Raw genomic sequence first — 24,683 nt, 5'->3', positions numbered from 1 at the left:
TTATAATTCTCCATATACAATAATGTGTCAACCTGCTTCATGTAGAAACTAAAAGAGAACATTATTTCTTACTATCAAACATTCTTTGCATGAACTATCATTGAAATATGTTTATAGTCCCAAAGTTTGTTTCTGATTTGCAAGCATTTTCACATTTGATAAGCACCTACTGTAAATTTACATTCACTCGTGAACTATTCTTATGCTAGGAAGCTAAGAATTGTAAAATATATTTATATCCTTACCCTTGTGTAGTGTTGCCCCTTAATGCATGTTTTGATGAATTCACATCATTGTACTACACAGCACTAGGTACAGGAGTATCTGTTTCAATAGGGCAAATAAGGAACAAGGGAACTAAAACCAGTGCTCATTTGCTTTTGAATGTGAAATTTACTGTGACTGTAATCACATACCCACCTCAGCCAGACAGTCAACAACAAAATCACTCAGGGAGACCAGCAGCCTGTATTTGCTTCCAAAAACACTCTTTAAGTGTGTATAATCTAATCTTTTTTCAGCACTGTTTGCTGTTTCAGAAGTAGGGATTTGCCAACAAGTTTCAAATGAAAAACCTGGAAGCGTGATCAAGGACATCACACTGTGAGAAACATCCACAGATATATGATAATCTGAAAACACAAAGACTTATACTGGGTTACTGACCTAACATTGGTTACTTAAGAATAATTCATTTCAACAGTAGGGGTTTCTTTATTTGTTTTTCAATGGATACTTTCACTTGTTTTACTCTTTAAAAAGTTTCCTAACCTGCAGCTATCACTTGTCGAGTTCTAAAAACATGACTAAGAGACAGGATTTATTCCAATTTCTAAGAAATACAGAACACTCAGCATGTTGACACCAACATCAACAATTATTCACAGACCAAACCACCTTAGCCAGATCAGAATTTTAAGTGATGCAGACTAGTGATGTCAAAGGAACAAGAATTAGTTATACCAAAAAAATGTGGCCTATCTGATTAATGTTCTGCTAAGTGCTCCTCAATCCTATCCATTCTCTCCTCGTGTCTCTGATGGTACAACATATAGCTTGATTCAATTTAGCATGAGTTATTTTTAAGACTTATCAAACATGCCAAGTGAAAGAGCAGTTTTGATATGTACTGTAGTTTGCTGTTACACGTTTCTTTCCCTTTACAGTACATAAGGTCTGGTTCACAGAAGCATTTAAAGTCTTTTCATGAAAACTGCTTACAAATAATTTTTCTAAGGAAACTCTTAAAGTTTTTAACATCCCTTCCCCCAAATGCAAAATTTCTTGTATTTCAGATCTCACTCCCCCTAATACATGGCCTGTTTTGATAACACCTGTATAGCAATTAATTACATCTACATTCTCTATATCCCACTCCCATAACTCTGCATCAGCATAGGACAGAAAAAACCAGCAATACACACACAAGCATTTTCAAAATACTGAAGGGAGATAATCTTGCTGGTTTAAATGCAGAGCTGAAGGGAGTTACTGTTTGCTGATGAAGACAAACATTTTTGTCTACAGGGCTTGGTTATGTTCTGTTCTACTATTGTAAGAGTTAAAGAACCTTGAAGATTTGATATAAACAAGACAGAATTTTAAAGGCAAAGATAAGTTACTCAGGCAGCTGCTGAAGAAAACAAGGCCACAGCTAAACTACAGTGTTAGTTCTGTGTCTAACTTAATAAGTTATTTGAAATATCCCATGCACTGATGTCCAAACTATTCCAAACAAACTTCCCTTCCTTTGCTCTTCTCCCTAAGCAATGGTTACACTGTACTCCTGAGATGGCTCTCCTAACATCAAGAATCACTGGTATTTCACAAATAAAGGAGATCACCATGTGAAAAATTATCTTTTAAAATGGAGTTTAATTTGCATATAAGGAACAGGAGATTTATGGTGAGCAACACAGCGCAGCACTGCATCTGCCTAGTATCAGTCGTAATTTAGATTGTTTGTGACCGATCTTAAATTCTAAAGCATGGAGAAGATGAAGTGCTCTGTTGCTGTGTTATTGTCAGGAGTCTAAGACTTACCAGAGATTTATTAGTAATCTTATCACAAACATGTCTCAAGTTTTTGCTTTTAATATGTGCCAAGCTCCTCTGAGGAATTTTCCTCACTGCAATTATATTTCTCAATGCATGCATTCTGAAGCTTAGTTGATTTCCTTCCCAAAATAAAGCGACCTATCATTACACTACAGTAGCTCTGCTACATTTTTCCTCTGCTACTTAATAATCAATGTATTCATCATTAAAATCTGAGCCCTGAAGCAATGGTTTTTAGCATATTCTAATGACTAGCAACTTGCAAATTACATTGACCTTTCATGTACATTCTGTAAGCACCTTGTTCTAATGTGTACTGTATTTATAGTTTGCCAATACAAACTAGCCAAAGATTGGATAATTACTGTAATCTATTAGCTCGATTGCTTTCCCTGCTCATTTGTAGCAGGTGCCATGTAGACCATTTTCAAAAGCCGGCCTATCTTTCATCTCCTGCAAGCCAGAAAGTAACAAATGCTTCATCTTCACAAGAGATACACTTACGAATACATGAAGAACACCCCAACTCAACTCAAGGATATTTCAGGAATAAGGAATCTTCTTTACTATTAGTGTCATAATGCTATTTATGACTGACAAAAAACACAGCTCACTGAGTGTAAACTTTGCTTGAAAAATGTCAGGCCAAGTTCCATTTTCTGCCCCTTACTCTGACTTCCAAATAGCATTTAATAGGAACTGCTTACTTCTTTTCTTAGAAGGATAAAATGACACTTTCCTTAAAGTACAGAACTTTTTTTTTTTTTTTAAGCTATAAGTAAACGTTTCAAAGTAAGCTTTAAATGTTTTTTTTAAAGGCACACAGTTGCAACTTAAGAAACACTACATGGAAGTATTAACTCAACTCTCTGTTCTTTCTGTTGACAGACTATTTCAAGACAGTTATGGATAGATAACATTACAGACACTGGTAATTAAAACAACACTAATTTTGTCTCAGTGGCTGCGCTTTGTTGTTTGAAATCATCTATCATGGCCTTCATGCTTCACACAATGAGAAGACATTTGTCTCGTCACATTCTGCATGGTCAACACTTTCGCTAATATCCCAGCATACCTGGGTGCTGCCGCGCTGTTAAAGAGGGAGAGAGGCTTTTTCCCTTCCAAAAAGAACCTATTCAACAAACTGCTTTGAATGTGTACTTTGAGAAATGCATTATTTTGGCTTACATTTTTTCAGAAATTATATTAATGCCTTTTCTTTAAAATGTTTTAAAGTATTACCTCTCTTCATCGCCTCTTAACTGAGACTGCATCAGTTTACCACAGAAACCTCTATGCAGCACAGGAAAAAAGAGGTATACTGAATTATAAACATATATTCAGAAAAAAAATAAATGCTTGAAATGCCTGGCCCCATATACTACTGATTATTTTGTATGCATTAGTTTAATTGATTTATAGACTCTAAATTTTTCTTATTTCTTAATATTCTTAAACATCATTTATTTAAGTATTAAGAGAATTATAGCACACAGATGCTTTATATTTTGACCATTAAAAAAAAAGGCAAAGAAGACTCATAACTCATTAGGGAGGATGAAGGACTCAGACATTATTTTCAGATTAAACTTGAACACGGTAACAAAGTAAACCAAAGCAGTTAAGAGAGATTTCAAAGGGTTGTTACTGAATGACACAAGACAAACAGGCAAGATCATTTAAAATGAAACTGAATTCAGCAAGGCCACCAAATAAAGAACTGTTGTGCTGCAGAAGAGGCCTGATGTTGCAGAACTGGAGATGCAAAGAGGAGCCACATCCTTCAAACCCTTGCATGGATTAACCAGTTCCCAGCTCTGGGTGCTTCCTTCTCAGCTCTCCATGCAGCCTACAGTAAAGCTGCCATCACTGCCTAACTGCAGAAAAACACTGCAGAAATTGAATATTCGAAAAGTTTATAATCTCTAAACTCAATGGGTTTTACCTTTTAAAGCCTTTCCTTTAATTAAGAGGAATTTCACAGTGGCCCAGACAGCTTAAAAGTCAAGGTGAAATCACAGGAGCCTGGCTGCTCTCTCCAGAAGGGTGTGAAAAATAGAGACACAGACAGGCAGCCCTCAACTTTACACAGAAAGGAACCCTACTCCAATACTGGAAAGGTGGCAACACAAATTAATAAAAATTTAAATTTTATCAGAGTTTTATATACATAAAAGTTTCGTTTAAAAAAAATAATTTACAATTTATAGCCTTTACAATGAAGCCTAAAACAGAAAAAGTTTGGCAACTCTTCCATCTGCAACAAAATTTAAATGCTCACAGCCTAAAACTTTTTTAAATTCCTGTCAAAAAGTTACATGAGCACTGCATGAAGACAGAAACTACATAAGCACTTGGAAAAAAAATAGCAAATAAGACAGAAAGCATTAGCAAAATAAAGATTTATTTTCACAGCACTCAGATTTAACAGAGCTCAAACTACCTACCCACAGACAAAGAGCAAGAACCCCTCAGGATTTAAGTTTCTACAGCTTTACAAAAATATTTTGCTGGCAACAAGTGGTTTTTCCAGGTGCCAGAAACAGAGCTGTCAGTCTGCAGGTTGGTGTGGTGCAGGTTGTTCCCTTGCATGCCTGAAGGCAGCAAAAGCCCTGGGCTCTCGGCTCCACAAGGTACAGTGGGTCAGCTTGGTGTAACTTTACTGTTCTTTACACTGGGAATTCTTCAAAAGAATCAGCATTACACTTTTATTGAATGTGACTGGATTTTTACTGCAGTGTTTTATACAGCAAGGCTGCAGAGAGCCAAGGCATATGAAGTACTATAAACTAGGAAGTGTCCCACTAACTCAATCATATGAAGTTTCTCATTTATTCTAATTTTCAGATACCAGCAAAGCAACAGGAACAAGCTGGATCAACGATATTTCAAAGACATAAGTGAAAAAAAATGAAATTACCTAAAGCAAGCCATATAGAGCATGCTTTCTTTCTGTTTTTTATAAACCCTCTAAAGATTGGTATTCAAAAGATAACTTATCAATGGACACTTGCATGAGACACAGCAAGCACAGAGTCCACAGAAGGAAAATGCCTGTTCCCAATAACTATCCCCGCAATGAATGAAGCAGCACAATTGTTTTCCCTTTCCATAACTCATTTGCATGAATTTACTTTTTTGCCTTAAGAGGTTGTTGTAATGTGTGTTAAAACACACAGTGCAATTTTAACTCCATAATATCACAAAAGAAATACAGTGTTAGTATAAAGTGTAAAAATATGAGTGCCGTTAAATTCTTTGAACAGAAACAACTGCACAGCACTGCTCAAAAGCACCACCCAAAGGTAGAAGGGATGTAAAGACATTTACAGAATTGTCTTTTCTTTTAGTTTCAGCAAAACCTGAATGTAAAAAATGACAGTGCAGTGAAACTTAACAGAGGCTTTTGATTGAAGTCACTGATTTCCGTGGCTGCACCTGTAGGAAATTGATGATAATGCTGTCTAAACCATTCATTATGATTTGGAACTTTACTCACATGAGCACTGGATTTATAAATTTGCTAGACATGTGTCGTAGAAAATATGACAAAGTACTGTTTTCAATTGAAAATTCCTTTGACCTAATTTTATAAAAATCATGCAAAACTGGGGAAGGGAATTTATTTCGAAAGTATTCTGAAACAGCTGAAGCTTTATTTTTGCAACAACCTGCATGGAAGTGAAATATATTCATAGGAGAAATTCAGCTATCAATTGTACACCTTCATTAGAATTATGAAGAAATAGGATAAGACTTTTTAATATTGCCAAAAATCAGTTGCTTCTTAGAAAAAAAAAATTATCTGTCTGCTAATCATACTTGCAGTATTTCCAAGGCTGAAATAAGCAACAACACAGCATTTAAAAATATATATGGGCACGAAATCGGAGAATAGAACATGGGATGCTAATCACTAACTGTTAACTGGGCATACATATATAGATACTTTAAATGTGAGGAACTTGATACACTCTTGTACAAAACATTGCATTACACTAATATAAAACAAAGTAACATATTATGTCTTCTAACTTTTGCAAAAATACTCCAGACATAAGGAATCATAATGCTGCCACAGACTGGATTTAAGCAGGGAAATTTGCTGGGGGATGGTTTTGCCCCTTTTTACTGCCATTCATTGCTCACAAAGAAAAGTTGAGCAACAGTGAAGCGAGATATGCACTGAAACACCAACTCACTGGAGCTCAGCTCAAGCACCAGCAGTGCTGGGACAAGAGAGCACTTGGCACAGAATACAGATCTCTACCTGCACTCACAGCAACACAAACACCTTCCACAGGAACATTTTTCCTACTAAAGTTGCTTTTGTCTGCATAAGTGATTAGAGGCAAAAACATGCAGAATGATTATTTATTAATGCAGGAAGGATGCAGGGTAGAGCTCTCTGCATGCGTCTGTTGCAAGAATACAAAAATGAGCTAATTTACAAAACTCCCTCATCAAAGAAACAAGACTTGTAGTAATTCTGCTCTTGTAAGTATGCCTACACTGTGATTTTACCACCAACTGGATAATTTCTTCCTGGTTTTTATTTCTCTTTGTTGAGGAAGCCAGTGAAATAACTAGTTATTAGGATAAACACAACGCTGAATAGCAGAATTGGGTTTTCACAAATGTATTGTAACATAAAATCACATTTCAGCCTGAGAAATATAGTGAGGTTTTTTAAATCTACAAAGAACTCTTCCGTATGTTCCCTTTTTCTTTAAGCCTTGATACATTTCTGCAAAGCAAACTTAAAGGTTTTTTAAGAATATTTGTATAGTGTGATATAAGGTCCTGGTACTTCAGATTTTACAGACTCTTCCAAATAGGAAGACGCTTCCTTATGTCAAAGGAATTGAGTGTTTTGAAGTGAAAATCCCCTGTAAGGCAGGACATCTCCTGCAGGAGGAAAGCTCAGGGCCCAGGACTGCACCTGTAAGGATGCTAAAGGCTCAGGCAGGACTTGCAGGAAGTCAGAGGCCCCTGAGCCTTTCCCATCAATAGGAGCCAATGTCACATGCCAAAAACATCTTTAACTGTGTGAAGGGGGAAGAAAATGAGCACACCCCAAGCTCTTTCTGTCAGAAAAATCCCAGACAACAGAAGAGATCTTCAAGTACTGTGATATTACCCCTCTCCCATCCATGCACCTGCTGCAGGAGGCAGATCCTTGGTTCTCACTTTGTAGAGAAAGCAGCAACACTTCACTTTCAAATGCCATAGTCCTGCCCCACCTCCCTGAAAATTCAGCATATTCCACAATAGCATGTCACAGTTTTAGATCAAACAAGCTTTACAGACTGTATGAACATCACTCACAGGAAAGGGTGCAGAAGGAAGTACATAGCTCCCCACATCCTCACTAGAATCAAGAGATTTGGCAGTAGGTATTTGGAGACTTGTTCAAAAGAATTAGTAACTCTTTAAAAAGCAGTAAACTACCGTTTGAAACAAACACATATATACACACATGGTCTAGATGCCACAAGTTCTCCCTCCACATGAGACTGACCTCAATAGTTTATTGAAAGAGCAGGGATCCTCCTCAGGCAGCCAGCAGACACCTCTCACTGCAAAGCAAATGCTCACTTTTCCTCAATTGTCACCAAAATTGTGCACCAAAACCCCTTTTATATGGTATCATTGAGGAAATTCACAGGACAGTGACCCTCTAAGAGTATGTACCAATTTCAGCCATTAGAAAAACAAATCAGTAAATTAAATTACCTGAAATTTTCAGCTTTCTCACCCTTTGTAGTTACAAAATGAAACAGTTCATACAGAGATTTCTGCCAAACCTCAAGCCTGCTTGGAGTTGTTACAAAGTGGTCAGTCTTTTGTAATAGAGTTCAAATTCCCTGTTTGAATTACCCAAGAAGTCACATTCCCATAGGATTTCAAGCAGATATTCACCTCAGCTCACTCATTTACAAAGTGTCATTCAGAAAAGCCTGTTTTGCAACTATTAATAGAATTGTTCAATATCACATTACCTAAGAATCTGAGGTGCCTCACAAAATATTTATTAAAAGTTAGCTTAAAATTCCCTGGATTTGAATACTTTCAGTGTTCCTGAGCCTGGTTCCTCTTACCTGCCCTTTCCCTTTCTGGCTGACTCTTTTTAATTCATAAGCTTTTCATTAGAAGTCGGCCCAAATAGGAGCCATGCATCCAACTTGCTGATGCTGATTCAAACCTACTTTGATTCCAGACTTCCATGAGGAATGCTTTCAGTACTCCTACAGGATTTGACTAACAACTTCTGACAAACTCAAAGATTCAGCATCTGGGAGTTCATTATCTCCACCAACACACGAGCAGGAGCTCAGTGTAACACCCTTGTCTTTAGCTCTGAAAGAACACTCAGGCATGTCTAGCAGAAATAATTGAGACAGGAGATCATAATAACAGCACATAGAAGCAGGTGAGTTAAAAAGATCATCAGGGCTCCCTCATGACTCCCTCTGTGATGGACCTTAGACAGTGGGGAGAACATCCTGTTCCTCAGTACAGGACAAGTGTCTCAGATGGCATCTCAGTCTTTGCCTTTTCAAATACATCAGTGTTGGCACTTGACACTGGTACAGGTCCTGTGGTGTTCAACTTGGGGATCAGTGACTATGGCTCAGATCTCCTGTAAGTCACTCATTTGTTCTTAACAAGTTTGTGAATTGAGGATAACCAAGGCAGAACCATCCACACTAATTACAGGTATGCATGAAAAATTATGAGATGCCTGGTGAGAATTACTACAGGTAATACAGGCAGCAGATACATTTTAAGTAAGAAAATGACAGGAACAAAACATTTTAAACTCCTGAAATAACAGAGGATTTAAATCTTTACTCTCTAGCTGGGACATCGTGCTCTTATTAAATAAAATTAGATGAGGCTGGGTAGCAGTCTTCAGCCAAAGCATATTTTCATCATCAATGGTCAGCAGCTAAACCTCACGGAACATAATGCTGGGAGAAAATTGTATCAGCAGCCCTCCAACAGGAGAGGAAGTGGGATGAACACCTGTGGCTGTGCATTCATTCATTCCTTTCATACACCTGCAAGAAAGCAGGTACAAAGGAAAACCTCTAAAGGGGCTTTTAATGTTGAAACTCCACCAAGGGCCCCCCCAAGACTCTACTCCAGTGGCTCCACCAGCCTTATTAACCTTAGAATTAATAGACTTACACTGAGGATTAATCAATAAAAGAAATACAAATAAAATGCAAAAGGTAAAGAGACAGAAAAGACAAGAGGAGGGCTTAAAAAAAGAAAAATGCTATTTCAGAAGAAGAGATGTGCAACCTATGAAGAACCAAGTACCCAAGGGTAGGCAAGAATTAAAAAAATTCCACCTGAGCCCAAAAGAATTCATGGGCCTGAGTTCAGACAGTGAAAAGCAATAAAGCAATACCTACAAATTGATCAAAATTTCTCTCACTTTTCATTCAAGCATTTTATTTATCACTGGTTCAAAACTATTTTTTGTGAATTGCTTTTGAAAACTGGTGATATTCCAGCTCAAAAAGTAAATTTTACAAAATAAGATAATTATGTATTTTAATTTTTTTTATTCTTAACTCATTTGCACTATTTTTTTTCAAAATACAAATAAAGGATGTGTTTGACCAAATGGACATAATGTTTTTTCTTCTTGCGTTCTGTAAACATGACAAAAAATAAATATGAGGCTAAGAATGTCTTCTCTGTTAGTAATTAAGTAGTAAACTCCTTTTGCATAAATTAAAAATGGTAAAATCTAAAATCTCATTAAACAGATAAAAATTGCAGCGGCTTTATAAGCCAATAAATAAGATCAGAATGGGGTGATTTTTTTATTATATGCATCTTCTGTTCCCAGCATTTCACATGTTCACAATATTTCCCCCAATGTATTGACATGCAATCACTCTGGCAGGGGGAGTGGAAGAGGTGTGAAGATTATTGCTACCATGTTTATGTGAGGGGGTAGCAACACACAAACAGTTTCCAGTCATCCAAGAGGACCAACACTTAGCACCATTTCTAAAATTACTATAAATAAATAAATATCCTGCAATGGATCACACACCACATACCCACAGCTCCTGTTTTACTGGGAAAACACAGCACACACTATGGCACGAGAAAAACAACCCAGTTCTTTGATATCCACCACTCCTGCAGTGTAGAGAAAGGACTTGCGATTTCTGCTTTCATTTAAACCTGTAACTTTCAAAATCTATTGGCTCTCCTTGTACTAAAAGCTATGGATCTGCCCTTTTCTCCTCTGTACTTTTAACGTAATAGGTATTATTACCCATAACTTTTTATTTTAAAAGAATTGTGCAGCCAGGAAAATGAATGAATTTAATTATCAATGCAGTGTGAAAAAAATCATTAGAGCAAGAGCCTGGAACACTACGCATTAAAAATAAACAAAGGCTATTAAAAACAGTTTTTAAAAGTGTCATTCTTTCTTCAATTCTTAAAATGTAAGTAATACAAACACAGAAACAACAGAATCATATGTAAACAACTCTAGTTAGTGGGAAAAGATGGCCTGGGAAGATGCTAAATGACTGACTGGATCATTTAACTTTAAATCTATACTTTATGTGGCAATATGGAGAGGTCATTTGATTGCTATGCATAAAAAATTTAGAATTCTAATACGATCTAAAAGTTTCACCTTCATAAGACAAAATTTTCATTATAAAATTGTATTTAGTGGCATTCATACATATCTGTCACCTCAGTTTTATGTTATTATATTTCTATGGGCTGTCAACTGAGCATTATAGAAATGACTATTTAAAAACAGTCAAACTTTCTTCCCTTATACTTTAGAAATTCTCTGGTTTTCTTTAGAGCTGTAAAATAAAAATATGCAGGCTCAAACGTGAACTGCAGGTTGTTGCACAGAATTCTTTCACCATCTAGAAATCAGCATTTTCACCTGTATTTTTCCATCCAAAAGTTGTTCTCAGCAACAAGCTTTAGGTTCCATTCACTGCACATGGACATTTACACTGAGTCATTATTCAGCTTTAGAGGATTTGGAAAGAGATTTTTGTATTTTCATTTAAGATTTCACATCATGAATAATCAAATGGTTTCCTCTCCAGCAGCATGAAAAGCCTCCTCTATACTCAAGAGAAAAATTTAATACAAAATTTGTGGCCTCTGAAAATTTGTCATTAGAAGAAAGAGGCACACTGCCTGTGTACTGCTGCTGAGAAAAAGCAGGTCAAACTCTTAACTCCAGATATATGGGAGCAGTTTCTACCAAAATTTACAAATGTGCTTCCAGACATAATTTGGCCTTGCTGATTAGGCTGTAATCTACTGAAGTCCTGACTCAGAGCTGCTTTTGAAAATAGTCCTATTTACTTCAATATTTGGTTAAAACAGTATACTTGTCAAATACTTCTTTTCTACATTTTTTTTTTTAATCCAGAAGAATGCTAGTGGATATCACAGCTACACACTCACCAGAACAGCTGGTTGTCAACAGGGTTGGGAGGAAATGAAGTAAAACCAAAGGATAGGAAGTGGCCATGGAAGTTTATAAGTGAGGACAGAGAACATTGCATAGAATATGTCAAAGATCAGACTTGATTTTCTCATGTGCTCTTGAAACAAGCACTATTTCAAAGTTGAAATATTAAAGCTGAGATTTTAAAAAAGCCCCTGTTGACACTTCATTTAAAGACAACTAGAAAATCAAATAGTTTCCAAAATTATTTACTGTCTCACTCTATGATCATAATTTCATTAGTGGTTACTTAAGATGGGGTTTCTTTTTTTTTTCTCGTGGTGATGTGCTTTGTAATGAAGTCATACAACATTCTGCAGTGTTTCCCAGCCTTAGGCTTTATTGTGTAAGACATTTCAGACTCTTTAACTTTTACTACTGGGAATGTTCCCTATTGATTTCAAAGGGATTACTTGCAGAAGTAACTACAAGCAGAAGGATTTGCAGAAGTGGAATCCCAGACATGCTTTCCCACCCTTTTCCACTGGAGACATTGGAAAGGAATCTAGAGTTGGAGAAACATCTTTCAAGAGGGCTAAGATGTTACAGAGAAGATGAATTTTAAGACAAGCATGCTGCAGGCCAAGGAGTGTTCTCAAGTGCTGGGCTAGGAATTACAGAGTTTACCAGGGAATAATGAGACAGCAAACAGGTAAGAAAGACACAGCTTAGTGGAAACTAAATGTGAACCAGATTTACCCATAATGTTTAGCAGTCAAACTACTGAAGGGTTCCATTTAACAGCATTACTGATATTCCTGACAATCAAAACTCACACATCTCATCTGACAGATTGCACAGGTTTCCTCTGCAGTTAAAGGGGAAAATCTTCCTCCTGAGAGCACAATTACGAGTCTAGAGCTTGGTAAAGGGGTTACTCCAGACAGATGTCAGCAGAGCCTTCCCATCCCCAGTCTCTCAAAGAAACCCAGGAAACTCCCATGTTTTAGCCTAGAGAAGTCAGAAATATCTTGCAGGACCATCTGTGCCCTGTCTACTCCCCCCTGCAATTCCATAAATATTAAACTTGCCTGTGGCTCCTCTCTGGAGAACCTGCTGGAGCCCCCATTGTGACAGTCCATGGCCAGTTCTGTGACCAATGCACAGAGGAACCTGTTCAGTTTACCAGGAATAAAATGGAGATCAGGCCAAACCACATCCACCACAACATCTCCTACCTGTGTTATTTTCCCCACTTATGGACACAACATTTTTTATTTGTTTCAGACTGTCAAGTGTTCAGGATTTATTTTACATAAATTTTTCTTGAAATAAATTTCAGTTCTCTAAAGTGGGTGGGGCCAGGGGTCAGGTTTTGTAGGTTCTGTTTGCATTCCTGCGCAGGCTCACTGGCAGTCCTCAGCATGGGGCATATTTCCAGATGTGTCCTCCTCCCTCTCCTAATCAACAATGCTACACCAAGCCATCTTGCACAGTGTTTCAGATCCTTGGATGAAGAGCATTTATCAGTTTTTTTCTCATATTAACTGTGAGAAAATTGGTAGAATAAAGATGGTCCTTTCTCTTGCCCACTTGCAGCAGCGGTTACAGAAAAGATGCACTTCACGTGCCACAGCTTGAATCCATAGTGGGGCAGTGACAGAGAAACAACACCAAAGAAAATACTGTGGAGGAACATCAGTTTTCATGATTTTATACATAATGCCACCAAATCATAGTTCAATCTTCTTATTTGCAAGTGAATAACCTCTATATAAAAGTACAATTCATATGTGAGCTGAGAAGAAAATGTCTTTCTTCAGCATTCCCACTATTAGGCAAGCAGATGGCTCAATCTAAATGACCATGTGAAAAAAAAGAAAAAAAAAAGACCAGCACAGATCAATATCCTCACCATGATTCCTGCATTCCGATAAATACCAAACCATCAAGAGCAACAGCAGAGAGAAGAGAATCAAAATATCATTTTAGGAAAAACAGTAAATAACTGAAACCAATCTGAAAACAAACAGCCAATAGATTTAATAAGAAGAATGTAAACAAAAAACAAACGAGCTTCACTCTTAACATCAGTGCCTGAAGTTATCCTGAATGTAAGCAACAAAACAAACCACCCCAAACCTCAGTGTATCACATACACACTCCACAGGGAGAAATATATCAAAAAGAAAGAAAAAATATTACTTCTGTATAAATGAGTCACTGTATTTCTGTGCTCAAGTAGTTGTTTAGATTTTTTGTGGGATTTTGGTTTTGTTTGGTTGGTCTTGTTGGTTTGGTGTTTTTAATTACAGACAAGAAATAAGAATTTCTGATTTTTCCAAGGGGCAAAACATACCTTTTAGGAACACCACGATGACATCAAACAATGAAATGGCAGATACTAAACAGATTCAAGCTATCTCAGAAATGAGAAAAACACACCAGGCCAAGAGCTTGCAAAAATTCAGGAGCAAAGTTTCTTGCTGCACAGAGCCCCCTCTCATGGCCCTGCACCATACAGCTCCCTGCATGGATGGCACCAGGGAGCAGATCCAGAGATTTATTAGGATTTCTTGCTCTGAGGCACAGCCATTACCTCTGTGTGTGTGTGTGTGTGTGTGTTCAGTGCATTAAACATCACGAAACCTCCTTCTGTCCTCACCTAGGTCTGAACTCACTTGAAGGAAAGAGCCAATTATCCCAAGCCAGGCCACAGGTGAGTCACACCTACAGATTGCACCTTCAGGACAGCCACAGGCACACCTGCAGTCTGCACCTTCTGCAGAGCCACAGGCACACCTGCAGGCTGCACCTTCTGCAGAGCCACAGGCACACCTGCAGGCTGCACCTTCTGCAGAGCCACAGGCACACCTGCAGGCTGCACCTTCTGCAGAGCCACAGGCACACCTGCAGGCTGCACCTTCTGCAGAGGTACAGGCACACCTGCACATTGCACCTTCTGCAGAGCCACAGGCACACCTGCAGGCTGCACCTTCTGCAGAGCCACAGGCACACCTGCAGGCTGCACCCTCTGCAGAGCCACAGGCACACCTGCAGGCTGCACCTTCTGCAGAGCCACAGGCACACCTGCAGGCTGCACCTTCTGCAGAGTTACAGGCACACCTGCACATTGCACCTTCTGCAGAGACACAGGCACCCATGCAGGCTGCACCTTCTGCAGAGTTACAGGCACACCTGCAAGGCTGCACCTTCTGCAGAGCCACAGGCACACCTGCAGGCTGCACCTTCTGCAGAGCCACAGGCACACCTGCAGGCTGCACCTTCTGCAGGAAGCCAGTTCCTCTCCTGCAGCAGGTTCTGCCAGGTTCAGCTGATCTCTCCATGTCTACTCCCTGCTCCCCTTCCCACTGCAGCTAGTTAAAACAGAAAACAAAACCAGGCAAGTATCCAGCTCAAGTAAACAGCAGGAACTTGAGAGAGATGCAAAACTATTTATCCCCACGCAATACGTACAAGTACTAGTACCTGCACTGAGAAAATAAGTACTCTGTAACTTAAGTATTTGTCTTACAATGAAAACCAAGATCATCTCACCTTCCTTAGCCTTTCCTCCTGCAAGCTAAAGCCATGGAGTTGAACAACCAAATTCTCTTTGGAACTACTGATGAGGACCAGAAATTCAGGACATGCATCTGCTACACAGATTGAGTGTAGTCTAAGACACAATCCAGAGCCTTAATTAAGCACATAAGTCATCCTCTAGTGGAATTTACTGGTAAACTTCACCTGACAAAGCATGCAGTTATGGAGGAAAAGGGAAGATGAAAAGATTAATTTTAAAAGATATTCCAAAGTATTTTACATAGGTATTTTGGGTCTGGGCACATCCATTTGTCACTGTCCAGCACTCAGTAAGGAAATTTCAGTGGTCATGTCTTCTACTAAAAGCATTTTTCTTCCCACAACACTTAAGAGAAATTCTGCCAAAGGAGGCTGAATTTCAGATTCCTTAAAAGGTTCCGAAGACATTTCCTTACTGATCAAGATATTAAAGGTTGAATAATCATCTGGGCAAACAAGCCAGTAGAAAGCATCTAAACTACTGGCTATGCAAATTCTCCAAATTGTAGAGCAGAATGTCAGCTACTTGGCTTGAGAGGCAACAGCCCAAGAGCCACATCCATTTTGTGTGGTCACACAAAAGCTCTGTGTAAGCCTGACAGAGGCTGTCCTAGGCTGTGCAGCATTTAAACTAGAGCTTGCATACAAGATAACCACTAGAATGAGGCTGTCTGTACTTTAAAACAGAACTCCAGGGAAACTGTTGCTTAAAATCAATGGGTTTTGGAATAGATCCTTGATTAACTTTTTTAACTTGATTAATTTGATTAACCATTTTCTATTTACTTTAATAAAAGTGAAAAAAAACCCATAACATTCTTTAAGAAATTTAAATTCTTACATTGCAACTTTCATCCTTGTTTATTTGACACCACTTTCTACTAGGTACTCATAGCTCTTCTAACTAGACTGCATTGTCATTCAGAGATCTGAGTGAACCAGGAATTCACAGAGCTCAATCTAATCCCAGAATGATCAGCATACCAAGATGACACTTCTCTACAGAGATGCCTATGGATAGGAGTGTGAGCTGGCTGATGAACATTCTTGATTTTTCAATCTTCAAAAACAGGACGCATTAGCTGCATGAATTACATTCTATTATAGAGAAATATGAGTAATTTTAAAAGCAGGTCAAGTATATACTATTCATAATTTCAGTCATTTAAACAAAGTTATCCTTTAAGACATATTTCGTTTCCTACTTAAAAAACAAGCCTTCCAGCACACATTTCCATATCTCAAACTCTATTATTCTTTTCAAAAATCCCAAAAACCTCCATTAATAAAGCTAAGAAACAGAATTCCATCATGAAGCCCAAATGTAAAAAGATCAGCCTGCTGACTGTTCCATCACAGCTGAATATTTTAGTACTTTCTAGGACGCATTTGGCCATTAAAATTTTGGGATCATATCTTGCTATTTAAAACAAGGACAGTTTGTTAAACATGAAAAAACCACAACAGACAGTATTACTAAACAAACACTTTGAAAAGCTCTTAGCATAAAACATCCTGCAAATCCCACACACCCCAATACAAACATCTGAAAATAGCCCTGGCTCAAGATCCTCTAAATCTTTTCTAACCCATGGTTTTATAACCTTGTAAATTTTGAATTTTATTTTAGGACATCAGACAAATGCATTGTATTTCTACTGTTATTCACATTAAAAAAAATTGTTAAAAGAGCAAGAAGTATAAATTATGCCAGAAGTATAGAATTTACCAAATGTAAATTTTAACACTGCTAAAAAAGCAACAGTAAATTCCATTTTATAAACACAAAAATGGAACATAGAGTAAATTAGGGTGGATTAACCAGGTTTTTAAGAATTGAAACATCACAGAGTTTTAGAGTTCACCAAACCACTCTTATGTGCAGTCTCTTCGGCGACATTTAATCTGAAATACCTTTAAAAGGCCTCAAAAACTGACTTAAGTAAACTGACTACTTTAAGTCTGAGAAGAACTTAAAGCTGAACTATATTTGCTAGACGAAAAAAAGTCTCACGTTTCTAATTTTGTGCCAGCAGTTCATACACTATGCATAATATTTAAACATGCTCTAATTCTTATGTGTCAAAACAATCATGTTCATTAATATTTCCATTGCTCCTGCACTACTTTCGATGTATAATTTTATCAGAACCATTCCCCAGCTGCTTAGTTCTTGTCAAGCAACTCAAAAGAAATGGGAATCAAAATTTGCAACCACTGTAACTGAATTACATATTGATATAAGCAGTGATTAACTAAACCTGTTCAGAGACTTGAGGTAGACAAAAAAAAAGGAGTAGATAGAAAGGGAAATTCCCCAATTTATCTAGATAGTGGATATTAACATATATTATTAATATATTAATATATATAATACTTCACATACTTCTTATATATTTAAGAAGTGCATGAAATATTGCTAATATTTTTTCCAGCATGGAGAGAACCCTAAGTTCTTTTTCCCTCTCAGACATAAAAACCCCACCCCAGTGGGGTGTGGCCTGTCCCATGGCCCTCCCTGTCCCATGGCGTGATGCACTTCTATTTCAAGAAAGGCAAAAAGAAGTTTACAAGCTTTCCATTGACTTTTATGAAATCTTGCTCACTCTCTGTTTTTGCCAGTTATGTTAAATTAGGGATATCCAGGCTGAAAAGCCAATACAGTAACTCTAAAAAATAAAAATAAATGTTTTTAAAAAACATTTTTAAAAAGAGCTCCTAAACATTGGCAAAGTACTAAATAGCTGTTTTCTAAGGAATTCCCCAGGCTTACTAACAACTTTTTAAGTTAGTCAATGCTACATATCTCCAAACTCACTGCATTATACCTGAGAGGTGTTTACTATCATTCACCTTTACATCTTCATCAAAATGAACACTAAGATTAGGGGAATTATGGCAAATTCGAATAAAATTTTTACCTTTTCAGCTAGATTTTTGAACAGACATTAGAGAAAACTCATCAATACAGGAAGCAAGTGAAAAGATTTACATAAACCACAGGCAGTTTAAACCTGAGCTGTACATTTTGCATGTCCCAAGGAAGAGAAACTCAGATAGTATGCAAAGTACTTTGGCACTCACAGAGCAAAATCTCAGGAGCTCTCTGGTTTTTCACTGAGGAAATACACGGATTTACACACTCAACCAGCAACGAAAAACCAGGGCCATATGACAGACAATGAAAGGTACAGAGCTACAGAACCGGTTTGGGGATTTTTAGGGGAACGCTGGAAATTATTCTGGAACTCTACTGGAAACATCTCTACAGACTAGAAGAAAAAGACACGATCTAGGAAATGTATGTAGTTTCTATAAACTCCCCTGAAATACTGAATGATTTTAGGATTTGGATTTCCCCACACACACACTCCCCAGATCTTCCCGCTGGTTGTCAATACCTTTGGAGGGAAGCAGCAAATAATCTCTCTTTCCTGCCCCTGATGTTTGAACAGAAAAGCCAGAAATGGGCTGGTTTGGGCTGGGACTAAGTTAATTCTCTGGATAGCTACTCAGGCTGTGGTTTGGATTTGTGCTGAAAACAGTGTTGAAAACGCAGAGATGATTTCATTATTGCTGGGCAGGGCTCACACGGTGGCAAGGCCACTAGTGCTCCTGCCAGCAGCCCGCAGCAAGCAGACTGGGGTGCAGCAGGTGGGAGGGCACCCACCGCTGGGCACGGTTCCAGCGGCTCTGCTCTCCCCACAAGCCAGGAATCGCCCCTGCCTCAGAGCCAGCCAGAGACCCAACCAAGTGGGACCAGAGGCACACCCTTCCCATCTCTCTGGGGCCTGGCTGCCAAACAGCCACTGCGTCTGCCTGCGCCTGTGTTTGGGGTGTGCTGAGCCCAGAGCCGGCCAGCTTGTGCTCTGCTGTCCCAGGAGCGTTGCGGGCGGGCAGAAGTGCTGGGGGCACAGTGGGGAAGGGGCTGACGAGAGCCTCCTGCAGAACAGGGCCCCGCTCCCTGGCTGGGAACAGCCTGGTTTGGCTGCCCTGAGCGCGGGCAGGAGCTCAGCACGGGAAGGGGCAGCGGGCGGCTCTTGCTTATGGGGGCCCGGGGCTGCGCGCCAGAAGGGACACATGGAAACAGACTTTGGGGAATGAAGATGAGCTCGAGCTGGAGTGCCTGTGCTGCAAGGAGCAGAAGTAATTCAGCCTTGCCATGGTTTCTGAAGAGTGTCTTGGTGTTCCCTGGAAAATGTACGCATTTGGGGAAATGCCTTTGGAAGAGAGGGGCTTGCTTCTCAAGCAAAGTGCTTCCCCAGGAGCCCCCAGTGAGGTAGTGAGCTGTCTCCCTTTGGCTCCTTTCCGTCCTTGAGGCCCCTTGCCCTTGGCAGAGGGGCATGGGAAGGGAGAAGGCTGTGAAGAGCAGCTTTGGCATCTGCCTGGGCCTGCGGAGACCAGGCCAAGCACCAGCGGCAGGGTGTGTTCCCTGCTTTGAGCACAGCACAGAGCCGGATCATCTCTGTCCAGCCGAGAGCCCCAAATGCCCACAGAGCCCCCTGCAAGAGTCAGGATCATCGGTGAGCCGAGAGCCCGGCGTCCCTCCCTGCCTCACGGCCCGGCTGCTGCCCCGGCAGCGGGAGCGCCGCCCGCCACCACCAACTCCAAGGTCCAAGGTGTATTTCCCACCATATGAAATAATTTCGTTTGGGAAAGAACTCTTAGATCATTGAGTCCCTCTTCCATGCTGTAAATGTTGGGGGGAGGATGTGATAAAGAGAGGGGCCAGCATGGGAGGGATTGTCTTTGCCTTCCCACAGCCCTGCTGTGCAGGATGGAGCCCAGATTTCCTGGAGAAGGGTGAACACCTACCAGAGCATGAAATCATGGCTTTGCTTATGTGTATGGCTTTTACTTTACCCTTTACACTGTCTTTACCTCAACCCAGGAGCTCTCTCAATTTTCCTTTTCTGCTCCTCTCCCTGTCCCACAGCTCTGCAGGGAGTGAGCAGTGGGTGGTGCTGAGCTGGGGTTAAACACTGACAGAACTGCTGATAAATGGTTTACACTACAAAGTGAAACACACTGGAACTTCTCAGTCCTAACCTGTCAGATTCAAAAAAAAAAAGAAAGAGAAGACAAGAAAACCAAAATTGCGACAAGTGGAGATGGCACATGGAGATTTGGTTCCCCACCTCTGTCCCACGGTGGGCAGTACTCCCAGGCACTCAGAAACAGACTTCTGAGACAGCTTAAGAACGAAGATTACCAGAGCTTTTGCTGTTTTTAGGAAGTTTTACACTTATTCTCTTGCTCTCTGGAGGTTTTCAGTTGTTCATTCTTTAATCTAAAGATGAAAATCATCCAGATTGAGGGCATATTTTTTTCTGTGGATAGGAAAACACAACAGAGGCACGACCTTTGCTTTGGGAGCTCACTACACACATTCCAGGCAGCTCTGATCATATTTCACAACCCTGGAAGTGATTGTGATGTCCAGAACACTGAATTATGTCATTAATTAAGGAATCGGGCAGGAGGTAGCTGATTATAAGGGAGAGGGAATCTGTACTTACACAAAACTATTTTCATAATCAGTGATGATAGAAAGGGAAATAAAGAAAAATTACCTTGTGCTTAATGCAAGTGTCCTGGTATATTGTTTTAGAAGATTGTTCTGTGTGTAGAGGTTGCTGTTCAGCTTAGTGGTTAGCCAAAAGCAAAGATTTTACTAATCTTGCCTTAGCACAGAAAAAAACTAAAAAGATAGAACAACATTTTTGCTTTGGATAGCAAACTTCCTCATTTCTCTCAAAGGACATATGAGAAAATGGTAGGATAAAGGCCCATGATGCATTTTTTTTTAATGTTGATTTTACCTGAAACAAAATGTGCAGTATCCAAATGCAAGAATACCATTTACTAGAGCATCAGAGATTAGTTCATTAATGGGTTCAAGGAACTGGCCATGCATCAGCATAACATTAGAGGCTAACTGATTTTCTTCTGTAAGCCACTTACACAACTGAGCATTTGCAAATCATCTCAAGATGCATGTCAGAGAGAGAGATGACAGTGTTAAAGAAATACATTTTTCATTTTATTCTATTAGTAATACACACTACTGAATGTTACAGTGCAGACAACGAGAGGTTTTTTTAAGCAGCTTGGCAAGCCTGGACACACATTACCTACAAGGTGTCTTTTTGCTGTAAGACATGACTCAAACAAGAGCTGAGCAATACTCACTGAACAATAACAGGATTTGGTGAAACTATGGTTTTGCCAAATTCCCTACAGACTTATATTTAGATTTTTAGAGGCATATGACTTCCTAGCTGTGTAAAAAAAAAAACAAAAAACCAAAAACAAAACAAACAAACAAAACTCATTGATGTCAAGCAAAACAGCCATAAGCGAGCATGTGCCTAAATACTTGGCTAAGTCAGAGCCTTAAAATAAGGAAATTATGGATATTGCACAAAACAATCACTGCTGTGCCTCTCCACACAAATGTCAGAGCAGTCACTGTGTAATGTACACAGACACCCAGTAGGATTTGTAAGTTCTCTCAGGTAAAACTCACAAGGTTGCCGAACATTGATGATTTCTAAAAACAGAGAAGTAAATAGGCTACAGACAAACAGAGTTTTCTGTCTCTCCCAGTATTTTTACTTCCATCAGCACAGGAGAAATACACATGAGATTGCTGCAGCAACTTTTCATTCCCATATGAATGAAAATATCCCTTACCAGCCACCTTTCAGAAAGCTGAATTCCAAAGTGACCCTAAAGACAGCACTGACTGGCACTTTATCACTTAGTCATAGAAAAAGAAGCTTGTGAGAGACTTTTCACAAGGTGAAGATGGGTGACAGCGAGACCCACCAGGAACAAGTGTCTGCAACTGCAGGTACTCAATTCTTCCTCTGCAAGAGCCAAACTAACAAAAGTGGAGCACATTAACTCTCAGACAAGACCAGAGACTACACCACATCCCCTAGTTTATAATGGGAGTGTGTAAAGGTTCCGAATGTCATATAAATAAAAAAAAATTAATATCAATTTCAGTCCTTATTACAGCAAAAATTAAGTGGTCAGTTAGTGTAAGTCTTAACTAAGGGGTAGTTCTCACCATTTTTAAGGATAAGACACAAATGTACACCTTCCTACAGGGTGCCCAAACAATCAGTGAAATAGAGGGGGGACAAAGGGGTAGGAGCAGTCCTCTGAAGAAGGAGGTGTGTGTCCTTCACAATTCCTCCTCTTCTAGAAATGAAAGGAATGAAAAATTTTACATTTCATAATGTGGCAACTGAAAAGGTCTTCCATTAATAGGAAGCATGACTTAACATTTCTAGGAAAGTTTACACATGAAAAAAACCAATAAATCTGCATTTTAAAAATCAGAGTCCAAATTCTCTTTTACAGGCACTTCAGATGCCAACTTGATGCTGAGGAGAGAACATCTCACATACCCAGGTTATCAATATTGAACAACTTCTCTGCTGGATTTCTACATTTATCATTTGGGGTCTTTTGCTTTAGTCCACCTCAAAAACCTCTTTCACTTTTTTCCTGTTGTTGTTTTACTTGAAAGCCATGGTGCTCTGGGGAGGGAGACTGACTGAAAAGTCTTTGATATCTTTGTACTATCACCTGCAGTATGCATCGGCAGGGAGCGAGAGCACATGGCAGTGTGAGAGCCAGCCTGCAGCTCTGAGGATCCCCTGCCAAAACCCCGCTGCACGCCCGCCACGGGCTTGGCTGCCAGCGCGGTTGTTGGAGCTCTGCTGTGGCAAAGATACTGATGCTCCTCAGGTGGAGCAGATCCCAGCTCCAGACCCTCCTCTCCCTCACTCTGCACTGACTCCTGTCACTTTCCTGGTGTCTGTTTTTATATTTAAACTCCCACTGTTATTCTTCAGCTATATTGCTCTTGCATGAGACAAACCCATTTAGAATCATTAAACATTTTCATAGCTTTGTTTTCAGTTAAATTTGTTTTCTCTTTTCATTCCAAGACCATTTTGCCTCAGGAATTTTTCCTTCCATCTATGTTCTCAAGCAACTAAGCCTATTTCTGTAAGGCTAAAAAGTAATATTTATCCATTTTTAAATACTGACTTATTGACTATGGATTTAGGGTGCTTTCATTCCTTCCATCCCTCCACTGCTGCAACTATAACCTAAGCAGCTGCAGATGAATTAAAAAATAATAAAATTGTTTTTATAGGAAGACGAGAGTAGGATAGTAAAGAGAACTTTCTATTCCTCCCTTCAGCATCACTAGTTGTCAATATGCAGCTGCTCCCTCATGAAAAGAAATGAAAAGTTAAACTTAAAAAGTAACGGATGGCAGTTAAAAGTACACCCTGAAGAAATTTAATACACAACATATTTAAAGCATTTGTCCATGTATATCCACAATAAAGCATTGGATTGTGTTTACTAATTTAAGAACAATTGTGCACATTGACAGAAAGAGCTATGATTGCTAAATTGCTAAATCCCACATAGCAGAACATGCAAGCATACTTGCAGCAGAGAAATACACCATTTTTCCTCATATTACAGCAAGCTCTTCAAGGACTTCTCTGGCAATCATGACACACTTCTTGTAGTATTTATTCTTAATAAGATTACACTAATCAAGCTTAAATTAACATTTGTTCTGCATATACATGCAGGATTAGTGTGCATGTACACATATGCAGGCTGGGGAAAGTCTTCCTGATCCAAGGAATAATGTGCATGTAGTGAAAAGCTATTACCATTAAGAAAACTGGTATCAAGAATTCTGCAAATATGCCAGGAGATAAAAGTCACCATATTACTGCAGTCTGTTTCAGGGATAAATAAACTATGCTATTATCTCATATACTGTGGAATACACAGAAGCACAAACAGAAGTGTTTCAACTCAATGCAGTATGAAAAATTCAAAATAAAATTAAAAGTGTCTGAAAACAAACCAACAAAATCACATAGCCGAGTTGTTAATGATGATTATTTATGATCATTCAGAACTGGCATCACTGTTACAGTTTCCTTTCCAAATTTCTCTATGACACATCAGTCTATAATCACTCAAGGATCTAGATGGATGACTTACCAGCAGTTTAGGGCTCTAAAAGGTGTCTGGCCCAAGCCTGATGTTGCTACTCCTATAAACAGGAGTGCAATATGTAATCAAAAATTTAAAGCAGGCGATTTGTGCTGGGCATCTCTTGTGGAGAGCCTTCAGGACAGCAAAGAGCCCTCACAACCCCGGGACACCTCTCCACTGCAAGCAATCCCCAAACTCATGAGCGCAACCCATTCAGCCCAGTGCTACCTGCTACGCTGAATATTTCATCAGGAATGACAAGATTTTTTTCCTTCTCCCTCCCTCCCAACCCCGCTTTCATATTTGCTCGCTTGACAACTTGTCACTGCCACATCACTGCCACGCTGGCTGTCCTTGAAACCTGACCTCTGCAGCTTTTTGCGCCCAGTGGTCGTGCCGTCCCTGTCTCACTCCAGCCATTTCTGACAGGAGACATGCTGATCTCAACAGCAAGTCCTGGCACCTGAGACACACTGGGATTACACAGGTAAATCAGGGTATTCCGTGTTGTCTCCCAGCTAAC

At 39.4% G+C, this 24,683-nt stretch overlaps 1 long non-coding RNA gene across 1 annotated transcript in view; it reads right to left on the bottom strand.

The window, feature by feature from the left end:
- The window catches only part of LOC119705669, a 98,622-nt gene that overhangs the window by 48,827 nt on the left and 25,112 nt on the right, over window positions 1-24,683 (bottom strand). The gene's annotated exons all lie outside the window — the stretch shown is intronic.

Source organism: Motacilla alba, chromosome 11, assembly GCF_015832195.1.
Source record: "Motacilla alba alba isolate MOTALB_02 chromosome 11, Motacilla_alba_V1.0_pri, whole genome shotgun sequence".
NCBI lineage: Eukaryota > Metazoa > Chordata > Aves > Passeriformes > Motacillidae > Motacilla > Motacilla alba.
Note: the sequence above shows the minus strand (reverse complement) of the source record. Positions and strands in the feature narration are given on the sequence as shown.